This window comes from Schistocerca americana, chromosome 7 (assembly GCF_021461395.2).
Source record: "Schistocerca americana isolate TAMUIC-IGC-003095 chromosome 7, iqSchAmer2.1, whole genome shotgun sequence".
In the NCBI taxonomy this organism is placed as follows: Eukaryota; Metazoa; Arthropoda; class Insecta; order Orthoptera; family Acrididae; genus Schistocerca; species Schistocerca americana.
The window spans coordinates 392,214,759-392,235,721 of record NC_060125.1 but is presented as its reverse complement, the minus strand read 5'-3'; the positions used below and the strand labels follow the sequence as shown (position 1 = coordinate 392,235,721).

Sequence of the window (20,963 nt, the reverse complement as noted above, 5' to 3'; positions counted from 1 at the left end):
CTGTCCATAAACAGATTCGATCTTCACAGAGGATTTACTGCGTTTAGCCGATTGGTGACTACTTTGCCGTAGACATTCAGTTCAAATATGAGATGAATTTTGTATGGTCATCACGTGAGACTGATCCTAAATGACTGTCACAATGTCACACGAAATGTCAAACGGTATGCAAGTTTCACGCACGCTACACTGCCCCACACTGCTCGTGGCTTGAAGTGCGAGTTGTGAAGTTGAGTCATGTAAACAGCAATCAGACATCGTACAGACAAAGCGAGAAGATAAAATCCCTTCCCCCATCCTGCCTCCACCCCCCCCCCGCCCCCCCCCCCCCCCGAAAAAAAGAAGAATCGGTGCATTGGCATGTCACGTACTTAACGCCTCACAACAGCTTCAGTTACTCCCATTAGTTTTTGTGCCGAATCACTGTACAAACTCCACGTCGTCTCATTCCTTTTATCACCCCGGCGTGAGACAGCGTTTCTCAATTTAGGATCTCGCTATATAACAGTCCACAAATCAGCGGCGATAGCAGCACATGCCAGCGGCCTAGGCGTGTCTGCAGTGCTCCAATCTCTGTGTGACTGCCTGCTAGACAAACGGCAGCGCACGCAGCTGCACGAAGTGTCCCTTCAGCTGCGAACAACTTGGAACGTAAGTCACTCAAATATCTCCGTTACAATGTGTTCGTCCTTTATAATGTAACTGGAAAAAATTTCATTCTCCGTTGTAGGATGCATATTTAAGTCATTTATTCTCTTTGCTGTTCTGTGAGTTACGCTTCGCGCATGGTATGAGGTAGGCCTGGAGTGAAAAGACGGAATCTTCGTCCTGGAGTTTCACTGTTTACTAATCTTCTACATATTTTACTGCTTTTTGGTTTGTATTCGATACAGGGCATACTATTATTTAGCAAATAAACAATATAAATATACAGCCTACAACAGACAATGTTCTCCTTCACGAGATATTTGGAGGATGTGGTCTCGCACATCAACAAGATTATACTGTAAACCTGCTGCGTCCCGCGGTGTTACCTGCGGTTAAACAGTTGTTTATAAAGAAATGTTAATGCCTAAAATCACTTTCCATGGGTATTCAGCACGACAAAAATTATCGCATTGAGGTACTTGAGGCCACTTGCGGCCCAGCAAACCGCGCGACATAAAAAAATCACCAAATTTTGAGACGATGTGAGCTGACAGAATATGTATCGCTCACAACTCATTCTTTGTTTAAGGGAAAATACTAATCTCTACGCTAAACTTAGAGCATTCATTTGAAAGGTAGCTTTCATGGATGACTTTTAATCACGTTGCCGATCCGACGGGAACAGTATTCACGTTGATCATTCCACGAGAACAGTTTTTTTTTTTTTTCGGAATAAAAGGTAGTTAGACTGTGTGTTAATTCAGGATATTGGCTACCTCCATTTCAAAGTTCACCCAAATCTCACCAACCGTTTCAGCGTCAAGGGGTAACAAACATACTAACTCGACGAAGAAAGAAAAAAAAGCAATTTCTAGTTCGGTGTAGAGCAAAATTTTATAATATTTGCACGTGCCTGTTACCATCGAATAGGGTCGCAAATCATAATAAAGTCGAGCCCTACTGAAAGCCTACAACGCTCTACGTGTAAAGTCACGACTTCTCTCTCTCGTACAGCATTTACAAGACACCGTCACTGTGAGTTCAAATGGTTCAAATGGCTCTGAGCACTATGCGACTTAACTTCTGAGGTCATCAATCGCCTAGAACTTAGAACTAATTAAACCTAACTAACCTAAGGACATCACACACATCCATGCCCGAGGCAGGATTCGAACCTGCGACCGTAGCGGTCGCTCGGTTCCAGACTGTAGCGCCTAGAACCGCACGGCCGCTCCGGCAGGCCACTGTGAGTCTTAAAGCGACTCAGAAGCTGTAAGATACGCCTGACGCTCAGCGGCTAAAATGCAACGGGCTTGTTGCAAGTATGGATTAAACAGTTTGAGGATTATACGAGGATTGGAAGTTAAATAGTGGCAACTATTCATTCACAACCGATACAAAGAGTTATATGTTTGCACCTGTTACTGTCCTTCAAAGTAGTCACCAGCGTTGTGTAGAGCCCGTTGTCAGCAATGTGGAAGGCGTAGTATACCGTTAGCAGAGCCTCTTTTGTCGACGACACGAATGTAGCGGTCTAAAGTTATTTTCGTGTACGACTGTGATGGTGTTATCCTAACGCGTTACGTTCCTCCACGGCAGACCGTCAATGCACGGTATTACTGTCCGTTTTTGGAGCATCACCTGCGACCAGCTTGGCGAAAGAAGCGGCGACACTTGTACGACAATGCGCGGGCGCATACAGCGCAAGCTGTGGCTGCTCTGTTCGGTCGATGGGACTGGGAAGTACTGCACCGTCCACCATACTTCCCGGACTTCAGTCCTTGTGACTTTGATTTGATTCCGAAGATGAAGGAACCACTTCGTCGCATTCGCTGGTGACTACTTTGAAGGACAATAACAGGTGCAAACATATAACTCTTTGTATCGGTTGTGAATAAATAGTTGCCACTATTTAAGTTCCAATTCACGTATTAGCATTGTATCCATTATGTTGAATCGTGTTATGTAGGACATATTCAACAATAAAAGCATTTTCGCAAATACGATACAGATGTGGCTGCCACCATCGCGAGTCTTGCTTAGAGATTATGAGACTAAAGTTAAGAGAGATGAGGGCATGTACAGAGACATGTAGACAGTCATTTTCCCTCGCCCAAAATGCGAATGTAACAGGAAAGAGGAGAGATAATCTTGCTAATCTCGGTGCGATGCATCCTCCGCCATGCACTGCGGGTAAAGATGTAGCTGTAGAACTAGAAGACACATTTTGCCTTACACGTTACTTAACGTCAATGAACCTGCATGGGGTTTCGTGGGAAACAACGTCCGAATGTGTTATCAAAAGGGCATGTCAATGCGTATAAGTTTTCAATAACTATGGTTAGAATTTGGCTGTTGCAGAGCCACCGTGAAGGAGACCCAAGTTAGGTAGAAGTTAATTATTGATTTAATCTTACAGACACAAGTAAGACAATTCTTAGCTTTTGTTGCGTACTAGACATGACATGGGTTTGATTTGCAGTGATGGTTCCTTCGAAAGGGCACGGCCGACTTTCTTCCCCATCCTTCCCTAATCCTATGGGACCGATGGCCTCGCTGTATGGTCGCCTACCCCAAATTAACCAGCCAGCCAACCAATCCAATCTCAGAAGTAACTAACGCTCACGGGCTTTACAGCGTGTATTTAAAGCAAACGTGTTTTGCATCCTCACAGTGCCGCTACTAGCGCCAGTCATGTTACTGGCAAAAGAGTAGAATAGGCAGCACCTGTCAGATGTAGAAACACGCCTACTAACGTTTGTTTATGTCGCACAGCTCCTTGGTGTTGCACTTTTTCTTTCCGTCGTTGTCTTTAGGTACTTATCCAAATTACACTCCTTACCATACACCCCTGGAAATGGAAAAAAGAACACATTGACACCGGTGTGTCAGACCCACCATACTTGCTCCGGACACTGCGAGAGGGCTGTACAAGCAATGATCACACGCACGGCACAGCGGACACACCAGGAACCGCGGTGTTGGCCGTCGAATGGCGCTAGCTGCGCAGCATTTGTGCACCGCCGCCGTCAGTGTCAGCCAGTTTGCCGTGGCATACGGAGCTCCATCGCATTCTTTAACACTGGTAGCATGCCGCGACAGCGTGGACGTGAACCGTATGTGCAGTTGACGGACTTTGAGCGAGGGCGTATAGTGGGCATGCGGGAGGCCGGGTGGACGTACCGCCGAATTGCTCAACACGTGGGGCGTGAGGTCTCCACAGTACATCGATGTTGTCGCCAGTGGTCGGCGGAAGGTGCACGTGCCCGTCGACCTGGGACCGGACCGCAGCGACGCACGGATGCACGCCAAGACCGTAGGATCCTACGCAGTGCCGTAGGGGACCGCACCGCCACTTCCCAGCAAATTAGGGACACTGTTGCTCCTGGGGTATCGGCGAGGACCATTCGCAACCGTCTCCATGAAGCTGGGCTACGGTCCCGCACACCGTTAGGCCGTCTTCGGCTCACGCCCCAACATCGTGCAGCCCGCCTCCAGTGGTGTCGCGACAGGCGTGAATGGAGGGACGAATGGAGACGTGTCGTCTTCAGCGATGAGAGTCGCTTCTGCCTTGGTGCCAATGATGGTCGTATGCGTGTTTGGCGCCGTGCAGGTGAACGCCACAATCAGGACTGCATACGACCGAGGCACACAGGGCCAACACCCGGCATCATGGTGTGGGGAGCGATCTCCTACACTGGCCGTACACCACTGGTGATCGTCGAGGGGACACTGAATAGTGCACGGTACATCCAAACTGTCATCGAACCCATCGTTCTACCATTCCTAGACCGGCAAGGGAACGTGCTGTTCCAACAGGACAATGCACGTCCGCATGTATCCCGTGCCACCCAACGTGCTCTAGAAGGTGTAAGTCAACTACCCTGGCCAGCAAGATCTCCGGATCTGTCCCCCATTGAGCACGTCCAGCACGAACGCTGGTCCAACTGAGGCGCCAGGTGGAAATGGCATGGCAAGCCGTTCCACAGGACTACATCCAGCATCTCTACGATCGTCTCCATGGGAGAATAGCAGCCTGCATTGCTGCGAAAGGTGGATATACACTGTACTAGTGCCGACATTGTGCATGCTCTGTTACCTGTGTGTATGTGCCTGTGGTTCTGTCAGTGTGATCATGTGATGTATCTGACCCCAGGAATGTGTCAATGAAGTTTCCCCTTCCTGGGACAATGAATTCACGGTGTTCTTATTTCAATTTCCAGGAGTGTATTTGTGGACAATTACGCTCTTCGTGAGACAGGAATCGAAAAATGACGTCGTTGGAGACAACATAACCTATATTGTACTAATGACGAAAGTTACTAGTGCTAGGGTTGCCGGAATAAATTGAGAAAATTACCAAACATTGCCTGGCGAAAGGATTTGCTGACCTATATTTACTAAAGCTATTTACAGCTTTCAACAAATTTTTGTTACCTTTAATTTTGTGGTAAAAGTCGTTGCATGTTGTAACCGTCAAATTACAACAAATTCCTAATTCTGCTTTTATCGTATCGACACTCAATAATTGACTTGATCTTGCAAATCAGTAAAAAAATGCGCGAAGTGAATGGAATTCAAAAAATTCCGTACCGCTCATACTTTGCTATCGAACACAGGGGTGAAATACCGAACAGTTCCGTAAAAATCTGAACACCTGTCAACCCAGACTAGAGCTCATAAACTGTTGTCGAAGAGAAAATGTATAATGTCAAATTGTTGTCGAACAGAAAATGTGTAATGTCGCCGTACTGTGGAGGGAATTTTTGAGTGCATTCGTTATCTGGTTTATCGACTGCACGATATGAATTAGTAAAGAAGAGTTACGACGTCTGTTGCACAACAGATAACAGAGTGCCTCGAAAGGTGTTGCTATCTGAACAGACTATCAGACATGGATTGTTGCTTAGTAGTCCAGTGAAACTGTCAGAAAAAAAGCCTGTACCTTGCGAAAGGTGGAGTAGAAGATTTTATATTGTTAACTCGTTCATATTGTTGGAAAGGTTAGAAAACCAAGTTTTGCCAACAAAGTTTCTCTTGTGAAAACTTTCTGCAGTTTTTCAGTTTTTTCAAAATAACTCAGTTTCATTTGCTCCTATCGCTTTGACGTCTATTTTCTTTTTTAAAGAGCACAAAATGCTCTACAAATTTGATTTTTACCATTTTTTTCTACTCCCAATATCCAAGGCGCTACAGCGCGTCAAAAAATAACAATATTTCAAATTTCTGCAGCAGTGCCGCGACTGTGTTGGCCGTATGAGGTGTTGCATTGTTGTGGATCAGAATGATCCCACAGGTGAGATTGTCTGGTTGTTTTGATTTGATCGCTTGGTGAAGGTGGTCAAGGTTTGCGAGTAACGCTGGGCATTCACTGTTATCCCAAGCTGCAGAAAGTGAATCAGGAGGGGGCCATCTTGGTCAAAGTAGGACGTCAGCATAACCTTTCCTGCACTCGTGTGTATGGCATTTTTGGCGGTGGTGACCCTGGATGCTTCCACTGAAAACTTTGTCGTTTTGATTCTGGTTCGAGGTGAGGACACCAATGACTCATCTCCAACCACCACTTGTGCCAGGAATGGGTTCCCTTCCCGAACATAGCGCTGCAGATGAGCAAGATAGCGGGCCATTCGACATGCTTCCTTGTGTGATTGAAGACTATGGGGCACCCATTGGGCACATACTTTGTGCATGTGCAGTCGTTCAATTCGACCGCGGCGGCTATGGCTTCCACTATCACTCGGCGGCCCTGGGTAATGAGTGCATCCACCAGCTGGACGACGTCACCGGTAATGCAGGGTGGTGCTCCAAACCGTGCATCATCGGCTAACGACACCTGTCCTTCCCTGAAGCGCCTGTGGGTGCCTTGACCCTTGCAAAGGAAACTTGTGACATTCGTCGATGACTGTCCCTTCCTCCTACTCCTTCCGCCGTCAGAAAAAGAACACTTATTTGCTCTTCTTTTGGCGCCTCCATATCACTGCACTTCGACTGGCAGCGTTAGACGATTGATGCATGCTGCTGCTAGCTCTGTATAGTCACGTGACGTTCCAGACTCCGGCTTGTTTCTTTTAGAATGCCCCTTACACACACACACACACACACACACACACACACACACACACACACACACACGCACACACAAATGGTTCAAATGGGTCTGAGCACTATGGGACTTAACATCTGAGGTCGTGAGTCCCCTAGAACTTAGAACTACGTAAACCTAGCTAACCTAAGGACATCACACACATCCATGGCTGAGGCAGGATTCGAACCTGCGACCGTAGCAGCAGCGCGGTTCCGGATTGAAGCGCCTAGAAACGCTCGGCCACAACGGTCGGCGTTAAATGTTATCTCAGTTTTGTCGTCCCAGCTCGGTTTAATTTGGTTTGAATTCCTTCCATGCAAACTTTCAACTCGGTTAATTCGGTTCGGCATACACCCAAGTTGACCCGTCGCTATTCACCGGACGCACCGTGCTTTGCCGATCCATATTTCTTAGTTTTGCGCAGCACAGAATAGCCCGTGTGGACGTGGCTTAATATGTCGCGTCTTAAAATTCACCGTCCTACGGACGCCTAGTCTCTCATGAAAATATTTCCCTGATGCCTGGCCGTTTCCACCTCTGAACCACTGTTGCCGCTTTCTACTGTTGTTGTTGTGGTCTTCAGTCCTGAGACTGGTTTGATGCAGCTCTCCATGCTACTCTATCCTGTGCAAGCTTCTTCATCTCCCAGTACCTACTGCAACCTACATCCTTCTGAATCTGCTTAGTGTATTTATCTCTTGGTCTCCCCCTATGATTTTTACCCTCCACGCTGCCCTCCAATACTAAATTGGTGATCCCTTGATGCCTCAGAACATGTCCTACCAACCGATCCCTTCTTCTGGTCAAGTTGTGCCACAAACTTCTCTTCTCCCCAATCCTATTCAATACTTCCTCATTAGTTATGTGATCTACCCATCTAATCTTCAGCATTCTTCTGTAGCACCACATTTCAAAAGCTTCTATTCTCTGATTGTCCAAACTATTTACCGTCCATGTTTCACTTCCATACATGGCTACACTCCATACAAATACTTTCAGAAATAACTTCCTGTCACTTAAATCTATACTCGATGTTAACAAATTTCTCTTCTTCAGAAACGCTTTCCTTGCCATTGCCAGTCTACATTTTATATCCTCTCTACTTCGTCCATCATCAGTTATTTTGCTCCCCAAATAGCAAAACTCCTTTACTACTTTAAGTGACTCATTTCCTAATCTAATACCCTCAGCATCACCCAACTTAACTCGACTACATTCCATTATCCTCGTTTTGCTTTTATTGATGTTCATCTTATATCCTCCCTTCAAGACACCATCCATTCCGTTCAACTGCTCTTCCAAGTCCTTTGCTGTCTCTGACAGAATTACAATGTCATCGGCGAACCTCAAAGTTTTTATTTCTTCTCCATGGATTTTAATACCTACTCCAAATTTTTCTTTTGTTTCCTTTACTGCTTGCTCAATATACAGATTGAATAACTTCGGGGAGAGGCTACAACCCTGTCTTACTCCCTTCCCAACCACTGCTTCCCTTTCATGTCCCTCAACTCTTATAACTGCCATCTGGTTTCTGTACAAGTTGTAAATAGCCTTTCGCTCCCTGTATTTTACCCCTGCCACCTTTAGAATTTGAAAGAGAGTATTCCAGTCAACATTGTCAAAAGCTTTCTCTAGGTCTACAAATGCTAGAAACGTAGGTTTGCCTTTCCTTAATCTTTCTTCTAAGATAAGTCATAAGGTCAGTATTGCCTCACGTGTTCCAGTATTTCTACGGAATCCAAACTGATCTTCCCCGAGGTCGGCTTCTACTAGTTTTTCCATTCGTCTGTAAAGGATTCGTGTTAGTACTTTGCAGCTGTGGCTTATTAAACTGATTGTTCGGTAATTTTCACATCTGTCAACACCTGCTTTCTTTGGGATTGGAATTATTAAATTCTTCATGAAGTCTGAGGGTATTTCGCCTGTTTCATACATCTTGCTCACCAGATGGTAGAGTTTTGTCAGGACTGGCTCTCCCAAGGCCGTCTGTAGTTCCAATGGAATGTTGTCTACTCCGGGGGCCTTGTTTCGACTCAGGTCCTTCAGTGCTCTGTCAAACTGTTCACGCAGTATCGTATCTCCCATTTCATCTTCATCTACATCCTCTTCCATTTCCAGAATATTGTCCTCAAGTGCATCGCCCTTGTATAGACACTCTATATACTCCTTCCACCTTTCTGCTTTCCCTTCTTTGCTTAGAACTGGGTTTCCATCTGAGCTCTTGGTGTTCATACATGTGGTTCTCTTATCTCCAAAGGTCTCTTTAATTTTCCTGTAGGCAGTATCTATTTTACCCCTAGTGAGATAAGCCTCTACATCCTTACATTTGTCCTCTAGCCATCCCTGCTTAGCCATTTTGCACTTCCTGTCGATTTCATTTTTGAGACGTTTGTATTCCTTTTTGCCTGCTTCATTTACTGCATTTTTATATTTTCTCCTTTCATCAATTAAATTCAATATTTCTTCTGTTACCCAAGGATTTCTACTAACCCTCTTCTTTTTACCTACTTGATTGTCTGCTGCCTTTACTACTTCATCCCTCAGAGCTACCCATTCTTCTTCTACTGTATTTCTTTCCCCCATTCCTTTCAATTGTTCCCTTATGCTCTCCCTGAAACTCTGTACAACCTCTGGTTCTTTCAGTTTATCCAAGTCCCATCTCCTTAAATTCCCACCTTTTTGCAGTTTCTTCAGTTTTAATCTACAGGTCATAACCAATAGATTGTGGTCAGAGTCCACATCTGCCCCTGGAAATGTCTTACAATTTAAAACCTGGTTCCTAAATCTCTGTCTTACCATTGTATAATCTATCTGATACCTTTTAGTATCTCCAGGGTTCTTCCATGTATACAACCTTCTATCATGATTCTTAAACCAAGTGTTAGCTATGATTAAGTTGTGCTCTGTGCAAAATTCTATCAGGCGGCTTCCTCTTTCATTTTTTAGCCCCAATCCATATTCACCTACTACGTTTCCTTCTCTCCCTTTTATTACACTCGAATTCCAGTCACTCATGACTATTAAATTTTCGTATCCCTTCACTATCTGAATAATTTCTTTTATTTCATCATACATTTCTTCAATTTCTTCGTCATCTGCAGAGCTAGTTGGCATATAAACTTGTACTACTGTAGTAGGTGTGGGCTTCGTATCTATCTTGGCCACAATAATGCGTTCACTATGCTGTTTGTAGTAGCTTACCCGCATTCCTATTTTCCTATTCATTATTAAACCTACTCCTGCATTACCCCTATTTGACTTTGTGTTTATAACCCTGTAGTCACCTGACCAAAAGTCTTGTTCCTCCTGCCACCGAACTTCACTAATTCCCACAATATCTAACTTTAACCTATTAATTTCCCTTTTTAAATTTTCTAACCTACCTGCCCGATTAAGGGATCTGACATTCCACGCTCCGATCCGTAGAACGCCAGTTTTCTTTCTCCTGATAACGACATCCTCTTGAGTAGTCCCTGCCCGGAGATCCGAATGGGGGACTATTTTACCTCCGGAATATTTTACCCAAGAGGACGCCATCATCATTTAATCATACAGTAAAGCTGCATGCCCTCGGGAAAAATTACGGCCGTAGTTTCCCCTTGCTTTCAGCCGTTTGCAGTACCAGCACAGCAAGGCCGTTTTGGTTATTGTTACAAGGCCAGATCAGTCAATCATCCAGACTGTTGCCCTTGCAACTACTGAAAAGGCTGCTGCCCCTCTTCAGGAACCACACGTTTGTCTGGCCTCTCAACAGATACCCCTCCGTTGTGGTTGTACCTACGGTATGGCTATCTGTATCGCTGAAGCACGCAAGCCTCCCCACCAACGGCAAGATCCTGTAGACCAGTCAAATTGCAGAAATACCTTGCAAAAGGTGGGGTAGAAGAGTTTATTTTTTCAACTCGTTCATATGGTTGGAAATATTAGAAAACGGAGTTTTGCCAACAAAATTTCGCTTAAGAAAACTTTCTGCAGTCAAAAAACTTGGAAAATTTCGGCCTTTTTCCCGTTTTTTCAAAATATCTCTGTTTCATTTGTTCCTATCCCTTTAACGTCTATTTTCTTTTTTAAAGAGCACAAAATTCTCTACAAATTTGATTCTTGCTACTCCCAGTATCTAAGGCGCTACAGCGCCTCAAAAAATACCAATTTTTCAAATTTTGAGCATAGTGGCAAGATACCTTATTTTTGAACACTATTTTTTCAGTTTCTGTTTGTGTAATTTAAATACATTATACAGCATGTTATATGTTGGAATTTACCACCTCATTTTCAAGTATTCAATTTCTCTGTATGAAACATGAGGATTGCTGGGCACCCAACTATTGTGATTCTTACTTCCCTACCTGAAGTTCACTATTGGCCACCTCAGCCCTGGTATTTGTAAAACTATAAATATAAAAATACATCATTAAGAGACACACACACACACATACACACACGCACGCACGCACGCACGCACACACACACACACACACACACACACACACACACAAACATACACACGCACACAAAATAATTTGTCTCAGGAAACCGAACTATTATTAGCTGCAATAGGCAACCTAATTAGGTAGGTAATTATTCTTGTGTATAAAAGCCACACAGTTGACATTAAAAATAAGTAGCTTTATTACAATTAAAATACATTGTCAGTTACTAAAAAATGTTGATAGTTCTGGGTGTGTAATACTTGTAATATCGCAAATTAGCGCACTTGAGACAGATATGAGCATCACTTCCAACGTTTTGATGGGTCAGGTTCCTCAGTGTCACCAGAAATACCTTGCGTTACGGGTTCAGGGTCTGTACCTAGAGTTGATCCCAGATTGACCTCTTCTTTAAACAGCGAGTCACCCTCAGCAAGTTCGTTGATTTCGTCAGCGGTTTCCTCTACATCCTCCATAACATCGTCTTCACTGTCTTCATATAAAAATTTTGGCACGTTTTCACAGTTGACCCCAATACATTTCTTGCAAATTGAAGAACATTTCAAACCCGCTTTTCTGCAGGAGCACGCTCCGCCACAGTTCAGCTTGCATGAACATGAAACAACATGAAGAAGTGCTTCAGGTGCTGCATCTTGCCTCATTATAACGGGTATTGGACCGTGGTCACTGTGATTCCCGCCCCATTTCTCAGGAGTTTCAAGTTTCCCATCCAACTTTGGACTTGTTGGTAAGTCCGCAACGAATGATGTTGTGCAGCAGCTAGTGTCGGTGGCAACCGTGCAAGATTCAGTTTGTTTTTTGTAGCAGAATTGGCGAATAGCTGGTACCGCAAATGGTCTAGTGTGTGGGAACTGCTGACACCTCTACTATACAATGCGATAGTAACCTGTTTTGTTGCTGCTATTATTTTTTCACGGGTAGCATGTGGTTTATTGAACATGAAAAGCGCTGAGGTTAGGTGTTCATTTTTCGCAACAATATTGCAGCACTTAATTTTTCCTTGACCAAAAAAAGCGGATGTTGTATCACATCCGCTAAAGGCGTGAGTGAACAGAATATATTTACTGTCAAACTTGTAAGATGCAGTGGAAAACCACTTGTCTTCTGCATTTCCTCTTCCTGGCTTTAAGAAAAATAAGTTTTCAATGCCTTGCCCCAAACCGGTCATGAGCACAAGCAGGTCAACATCTTCTCCTACAATGACAACACTTCCAAAATCTTTGGTTCTTGAAATGACAGATGTTACAACCATAACGTCAGCATCTTCTTGTGCCTGGTGACAGCCATTCACCGCCTTGTGACACAATGGGACAAGTGCCTCAGCAGCCAGGGTCAATACTTCTAACATACAGGTACTGGTTTCTGTAATTATGCCTCCTGCTCGTTTCTTTTTGAGCGCCCCATTTGAAACTTTTAAAATATACTTGTGAAACGTCCGAAATTCACACTATAAATTTTGAGAGCCAGTGATTGATTGTAAACCAAAACTCTGTTCAAGGGTATGACTGCATCCAACGCTACAGACAGCAATTTTGGATCTCTTGTTTTGAAATTTGGAAAACAGACTTGCGAATCTCCGAAATTTGCTGTAGAGATTTTGACAGTTATCGGGCGAATGTAAGTCAGCCAAATTCCAGTTCACGAGCAGTTTCTAGGCTTTTGACATGAAATTCTGAAGATGATACACTGGAATTTGCTGTAATGGCTTGTCGGCGATCTGACAATCTTATGGCAGCGAAGTGCCTCATCTTGAACATTAATGGACGCCACACTACAGGCTGAAATTTGAATATACACCAGTAACACATTCTGAATTTGATTTAAGATTTGGATGGTTATCGGACGATCTTAAGACGGCCAGATGCCTCGTCGTTTGCATGAATGGTGGTCGTGCTATAGGCTGCATTTCGAAAATGTACTCATGAGACACCTAGAGTTTGCTGTAAGGATTTTGACGACGATCAGGCTATTTTAAGGTAGCCAAATGCCACTGATTGACAATGAACAGTGTAAAGTTACCGTTACATCTTCGATTTCCTCAGTCGCTCTGTACTCATAAATTTCCGATTTATCATGAAGCTTACGTTGTGTATAGACCCATTTGCAAAAAACACCAAACGCTTCACGAATTTCGAACAAACAAAATAAATCATAAGTTACTGCACTTTTAAAGATCACGGTGAGTGACGACCCGTTCCTTAGCCACAGACTTGACTCGGCTTCGGTCGGTGCGACGGCGATGAACTCCGACCTCGCGCGGAACCGTCATCGATAGCGGCTGCCGACGCATATTGCGTGAACACAACTCGAGTTTGTAACAGTCAAGCTGTTTGACTTGTAATCCCCAAAACTATGGTTGCCATATGTAGCTGGGTCCTCGTTGGGACGGATTTGCACATCAACGAAATGTCTTGCCAGTAACGCTGTAATATGGAATGTCCTGCCCCTGCTCGTTCCTTGGCATGGCCGCACATTTCAGTAAGCAGACGTCAGCAGTCTCGCATGTACACGGCTGTGAGCCGTGCAACGGCCTTGCCTGTAATCAACGCTGTCAATGGTGCTTTGCGAGCCATTCGTTCGGCATCGTTTGAATCGCAGCGTCGGAGTCTAGGTGCCTTGCCAAATTATACTCAGCTGCCAAGATCCCCGAAACAATGAGAAGCTGTTGATGCATAGTTGATATGAGACAGTTTTAACACGAACCTGTCTGCTTCAAGTACGATCACAGGAAACATGTAAAGAATGCAAAAAGCTACACATACATTCAGCAACAAGATTGAAATTTTAACCTTGTACATTTTATTCTAGAGGTCTAATGTTTCCAAAGCAATGTATTCTAAGTTTTAAGTATTAATTGTTGTCAAATATTTAATTTCTTCTACTGTTATGTTGTAACATCATAACGATATTCATTGATAAGTGACTCACATGACTGAGCGACCAGATCGTCAGTCACCTTAGACTATTTTCCATACAGTCTAAATGTTTCATGTAAAATATTCGCAATTTCATATCGGATTTTCAAGTTAGACACTAAATTGTCAATAATAATATAAAATATGTTTATCTTGAATAAATCTTCTATCATTCATTCCTGGTTTCATCATGAAATCATTTCCTCACCTTAGTGCGCAGCTCCAGGAATTCAGGATCGATATTAATGGCACTGGCAACAACTTTAGATCAGGGAAAATGGCGTCCCAGTTTTCACGGAGATATTTTAAGTCATTTAATAAGTTCTCAAAGTGTCTTACCTCATTGTCAGTTGTAATATTTCGAGCTTGTAGTACTTTGCTTCTGTAGTCAATTGGTATCAATAACTTTGCTAAACTGTTTCCATGATGAAACACTTAAATGATTTCAAAGAACCAAAATACGCGGTACCACAGAACGTCTTTCAGTTGACAAATTTAACGTAGTGAGAGTTTCAGCAGCAATAGCAATCTTATCCAAGTGAGCTGAAATTGGTATTGCAGAGTCAACCCAAGCACTCCAACGGGTGTCAGACATGGAATACATACTGTTTCAGAACTTCCCATCGCTGTGGACTGCTACTGAACAAGTTGTAAAGAAATTGAATCACACCGAAAAAATATCTTCTTCATGACAAGTCCCAACTGCATGTACTTCGAATAATGATATGACAACCACACAGAGAAAACTTTACAAGGCGGTTTCACGAATAGAAGTGTCTGGGCTCCTTTATAAGAACCCCTAATATTACTTCCGTTATAATAACCTTGTCCGCAGCATTCACTAATAGGAACTGAGTATTTCATAAGTGTTGATCGAATCAAACGAGCAATAGCAATTCTCATTTTCTGATTACAATTTACGAATTCCAAAAACCGTTCATTTATTTCATATTTATCAACTTCCTTCTTGAAATAAATATAACTCAGGTTAAATGATGTTCTTTCAGTATGACTTCAGTCAGGAGTTGCATCAACAATTATTTTCTCTCGGTTCCAAGATGACGCCCGTGACATGATGGGCACAACTGCAAATAAATTCATTCTGAAAATCACTTGACAGTTAATGCGCCTGTAATCGCTTGTCAGTATCAGACCTTCCTAATGTGTTTTGCAAGAAATAGATCATAGTGACTGAACAGCTCTAAAGAGCTCTAATATTCCGAAGAAACTTCCATTATTTGGATCTCCAATTTTCTGAGCGGAACCTCTGAAGGTTAAGCATCTTTGACCAAGAAATAACGTCACATCAAGTAACGAAAGAGTTCTCATGTAGGTTGGCTATTCTACGGACGAACAAATAAGAAAATTATCTCTTTACTTCCGAGCACCAGTATGTCATTTCATTTCTTCACTTTTACACTTCTTCCAGGACAAATATACACAAATAGAAATATTTTACTTTGTGTTAACTAGTGACTGCAAAATACTTTCTATATATTCGTCTTTCATGTAAAATCATCCTTCGATGGAATCAGAAGTGCCTTATCTTTGAATGTTGTTGGCAAACTTATCAGATTATAACAAAGTTTCACAACTGTTGATGTGTACATTTGTTGGATTTTCCAACATTTAACGAAAGCGCATTTTGGACTCCATCACAAGGTGGTTTTAGTGCACGATGTCTATGAGAATATTGAGCATTCATGGTTTCCGGCCGCTGTGACCGAGCGGTTCTACGCGCTTCAGTCCGGAACCGCGCTGCTGCTACGGTCGGAGGTTCGAATCATGCCTTGGGCATAAGATCTGTGTGATGTCCGTGGTTAGTTAGGTTTAAGTAGTTCGAAGTCTAGGGGACTGATGACCTCAGATGTTAAGCCCCATAGTGCTTAGAGCCATTTCAACCATTCATGGTTAAACACGAAATATAATTGTATGCAATTGTCGTGTATGACTCATAAAGCTTGTAACCTCCCCAAAAAATTTAAAAGATATTATTTTGAATGCAAATGGACATTGAGCTAAGTGTAACCTCCCAGAGAAATTTTGAACACAATAATTGAATGTTAACTAGAGTACAACTTAATGTAATCTCCCAGCAAATAAATTTAAGGACAATGACAATTAAATGAAAACTAGCTATCTGACCCAAGTATAAGTTCTTCACAAAAAAATGTCAATTCAGTGATAAGAAAATCTCAGTGACAATGAAAACGCAAATAGACCGAAATGTCGATCTTAGGCCCTGTTCACTAATTAAACTGTAATTCTTACCTTAGTAAAACTGCATCTGCTCTTATTTTTCGCCATAGCTTGGAGGAAATTTTGAATTTATGGGAAACTTTTCTTTAAGGAATAGCAAGGGAAATATTTCTTTCATTAAAGGATTCTTAGTTAAAAATTGCTTTGAAAACAAAATTATTATTGGGGCGATTCTTGGACAAATTAGTTACAGTTAATTTACATCATTAGCTGAGCTCAATGCTGCTTCATTACCTTATTTAAAAATAATATACCTCGTCCTGAATCTTGACCAGAGTGCCATGTCGACGCCCGCCGACTCCTCACTCGCAACTGAACTCTCTCGCAACTGCACTGAACTCTCCCATTGCTAACTCGCAACTGAACTACATGCTCTCTGGTCAGAGATTCTGTGGCTCGCCATCGCTGCCTATGAAAGGTACACATTTCATAACCCTCCACTGGGGGGGGGGGGGGGGGGGGGGGCAAAAATTTGGCAGCGATGGTGAGTCATTTGGACTTGCCATCGCAAGAATTTTTTTTTTAACTAATTAACTTCACAGTTACAGCATATATACAGATATAGTACATGAATTAAATGTGGTGCACATGCACCGAGTACAAAACATTAGACAATGACAAAAATGTATACAATGAGTACAGAGCGTATCAGCAAACCAGAAAAATGTATATACAATATAAAAGACAAGAGTGCACATATACTGTACTTCAGAACAAATCGAAAAATGTCTTTAGCATTTTCACAACAAATAAACATAATGGCAAAAAATCATGTCGACAAGTGACATAAGTGTACTTGCATTGGAGTTCAGCAAATCGAAAAAAATATATAGGCCATGAACATAAATGATGTTAGCAAAAAATGATTTTCACTATGTGACAAGAATTAGGATAGGAAAGGGAAGGATTGCATCATGGTTGTAGCACTTTGGATTGCACATAGCTGCTCTGAAAGTCCATATCTTTCCACAGAAGTACAACACCAAGTGACACAATTTGAAGTTCTTTTTCCATTAGTATTTATCAGCGTAGCCAAGACACTGAAATGTCGTAGTAATCTTCCATGTTATCATTTTGGCAGTACATCAGGTACATCAAACAGTGGGACCATAATAACGTCTTCATCACTCACGGTGGTGGACAGCATGTCGTGTCAACACCACACTCCAACGTAGAATTACTGCAAAAACCAAATATGGTGCTCCATGATCATGAGGATGGACAAGACAAATGGATATTACAGTAATTCCAGGTAGTTAGGTCAGAAGGTGAAGGACATTAAGTCACAGACTAGTCTTGATTAGGAATTACATTAGTAGTTTGCGGCATTCATAGCCCAGTTATTGAACATTTCTGTATCATGTATTTAGTATTACACAATAATGTTCATAAAATTAAATTATTGGCATCATGGGTAATCGTATTACAATTAACAGCGGCAGTCTTTGGCCAGTTACAAAACATATTTAGTATGACAGAATAATGTTCATCAGAAGTCTTCATTGAAAAAAAAAGTCAATTATTGGCCTAGCATTAACATAATACATTGAGTTATACAAATTATTGGCACTCATTGGCCAGTTACCAAAACATGAAAAGTCATCACTGAAAACAAGAGCTAATTAATGGCATAATTATTAACATAATTCATTTAGTGACATTAATTATTGGCACTCAGTGGCCAGTTATAGAACATGAAAAGTCATCATTGAAAACAGGAGCTAATTAATGGGATAATTAATAACATAATTTAGTTACATTAATTATTGGCACTCAGTGGCCAGTTACCAAAAGATGAAAAGTCATAATTGAAAACAGGAGCTAATTAATGGCATAATTAATAACATAATTGATTTAGTTACATTAATTATTGGCACTCAGTGGCCAGTTACCAAAACATGAAAAGTCATAATTGAAAACAGGAGCTAATTAATGGCATAATTCATTTAGTTATATTAATTATCGGCACTCAGTGGCCAGCAAGTACTGAATAGTATAAAACATTGTTCATCATTCAGTATTATTCAGATCATTAAGAAGTCATTATTGAAAATCAGTTAATTACAATCATAGCATTAATAATCATGGGCATTATAAGTAGTCTCATTAAAATAAACAGTGGCAGTTATTTGCCAGTTATAAAGCATTATTTTATATATTTTTTTATCATTAAGAAGTCATTACTGAAGTGACATACTATTTAGAGCTGATCAGTATTATTCAGAATTCTCTTAAACTAGTAGCCTTATTTGGGACTGGTAAAACTTTTTTTTTTTGTGCTAGCAATGCATTCCGTTGGGATCGATAATTATTTGCTGAGGCATAACAATATTTGCTTTTGACCTATTGCTGCAAATGAGGATAGGTAACGTCATTCGTCATGAGTCAGCTGCAGCTAGGTTATGTATCAAGGCAGTATATGTGATCACATTTATAAATGATAGACACAAATGGGTAAAAAATAAAAATGCAAGTACTAGAACAGGTATAATAAGTAACAAGTTAGTAAGTATCAAGAAAAGCTTCTCCTGGAAAAAATACAAAATGGATTATTGAGCTGAAAGAAGAAACGCAGACTATGCTGAAAAGTAGTGAACTTCGAATTAACAGGTAGTGAAATGTGTATAAAAAATGTGTTCCATAGCTGTCCTTTCCAAAACCTTCAGTCATCCTACTATGCAATAAAACACCTGCTGTCAAAGCAAACTGCAACAAAATACTTAAATAACTACATAGCATACATACATAAACTTCAACATCATCCTCATCTGTAAAGAAAAACTTCATTATTATCCATATTATCATAACTTCATTATTATCATCACCTGTAAAGAAAAACTTCATTATTCATAGTAGCATATTCTTCATCATTACTCTTCATCAGCATTCATTATCATCTGCAAAAAAAAAAAAAAATCACTTCATTACTCATTATACAACTATTCCTTATCTCTAGCATATTTCATCACTTAAAACTAAGATGTGTAGTTCTGTCTGACAGCCTGCATCAATCGCCTTGTATTCTGAAAGAAAAAATTAGTTAAGACTGCTATTCTACGATGAGTATAGTATATTCTTGTTAATGCTTGTTAATCCTGATCCATTTACTCTTCCTCATAAAGTTATTGCATCTTCTTTCGTTTATTCTGTAGGTGAAATTCCCATTTCTGTTTAATTTATTTCCTTTACACGTTATTTCTTTCTGAAAATGATGAACAAAGATTAATGTCTTGCATTTAAATCATATACCCACTAAATAATGACTGGTTAATGGTGACACAATTAAGCATACAGCATAACATGACAGAAAACGTAAAATGTCAAAAGCATAGACAGTGTTCAAAGGCAAAAATGTACAGAGAATATCACAATGCAGCAGCAAAAAAAAAAAAAAAAAAAAAAAAAAAAAATGTAAAATAGTCACGATGTTGAGATATCATAGGGCAAAAAATGTGTCAAAGTCAACTGGTGTGTTATACCTTAACTATTTCACAGTGCATACAAACAAAACTGGAAAACAATCACACACACAAAAAAATGGAAAATGTGCACGGTCTAATGTGTAACGACAAGACGAGCGACCTGCTAACCTTACCTTGCCGGGCACTTGCCAAGAAAAAAATACGATAGTCATCAATAATTAGTCACGTGAATATAATTGCAGAAATGATCATAAAAATTAGTAAACAGCGTTACAGTGTGATAAATCGTAAAGTATGTTCACTCAATAAAGGGTTATATGTTGGATAAGTGGTGGTTTCCTTTCGATTTTCTGGTTCTCAGAGTTTCGACGTGTACAACATTGGGGTGAGGAATGCTGCGAATCCGATATGGACCTGCGTATAGAAGTTCAAATTTACTGCACTTACCTTTTATTTTGCTGGATAAATAGTGTGTTCGTACTAATATCTTCTGTCCAATGTGAAAGTCTCGGCGCGTACAAACCTGTTTTAGCTGTCTTCTCCGGCGCTCTGCGGCACGTTTGATGTTGTTCAGCGCAATGTCAATTATTTCGTGGTGTCTTAGTCGACGACAGGTAGGGAAGTTTACTAATTCTTTAATTTTGTTTGGTGGTTCAACGTTTTTCAGTATAACAGACGGAGATATCATAGTGGATTCATTTGGAATGGAATTAATTACATCTTGGAATGAGAATATGTGTGTGTCCCAATCAATATGTCTTTTGTGGCAATATATTCTACACAGTTTACCAATTTCTTTCATTAATCGTTCACAGGGGTTCGAAGAAGCATGGTACCTGGATATATAGATTGGAGAAATGTTTCTAGCTCGTAACATGCGTGTCCATATAGCAGAACGAAATTGTGATCCATTATCAGAAATTACTCCCATCACATGCCCTACATGAAATAGAAAATGTTTTACAAATGCTTTCGAAACAGTTTTAGCAGTAGCTTTGCGTAACGGAGTGACAGTAACAAATTTTGAAGTGAGTTCAACAGCGACAAAGATGTAGCAATAACCTCTATTAGCTCTCGGAATTGGACCAAAAATGTCTACTGCGGCCATATGTCTTAATTTAACAGGTACAATGGGATATAATGGAGGAATATGTGAAGTGGTGTTCGACTTAGCTTCCTGGCAAAT

The 20,963-nt window shown here is 41.3% G+C and overlaps 1 protein-coding gene across 1 annotated transcript in view; it reads left to right on the top strand.

Moving 5' to 3' along the window:
* Positions 1 to 502: 502 nt before the first annotated feature.
* Positions 503 to 20,963, top strand: part of LOC124622115 (glutathione S-transferase D7-like) — an 82,984-nt gene continuing 62,523 nt past the window's right edge. The window contains exon 1 of the mRNA XM_047147723.1: positions 503 to 651. The gene's annotated coding sequence lies outside the window, so the exon portion shown is untranslated. The remainder of the gene's footprint in view (positions 652 to 20,963) is intronic.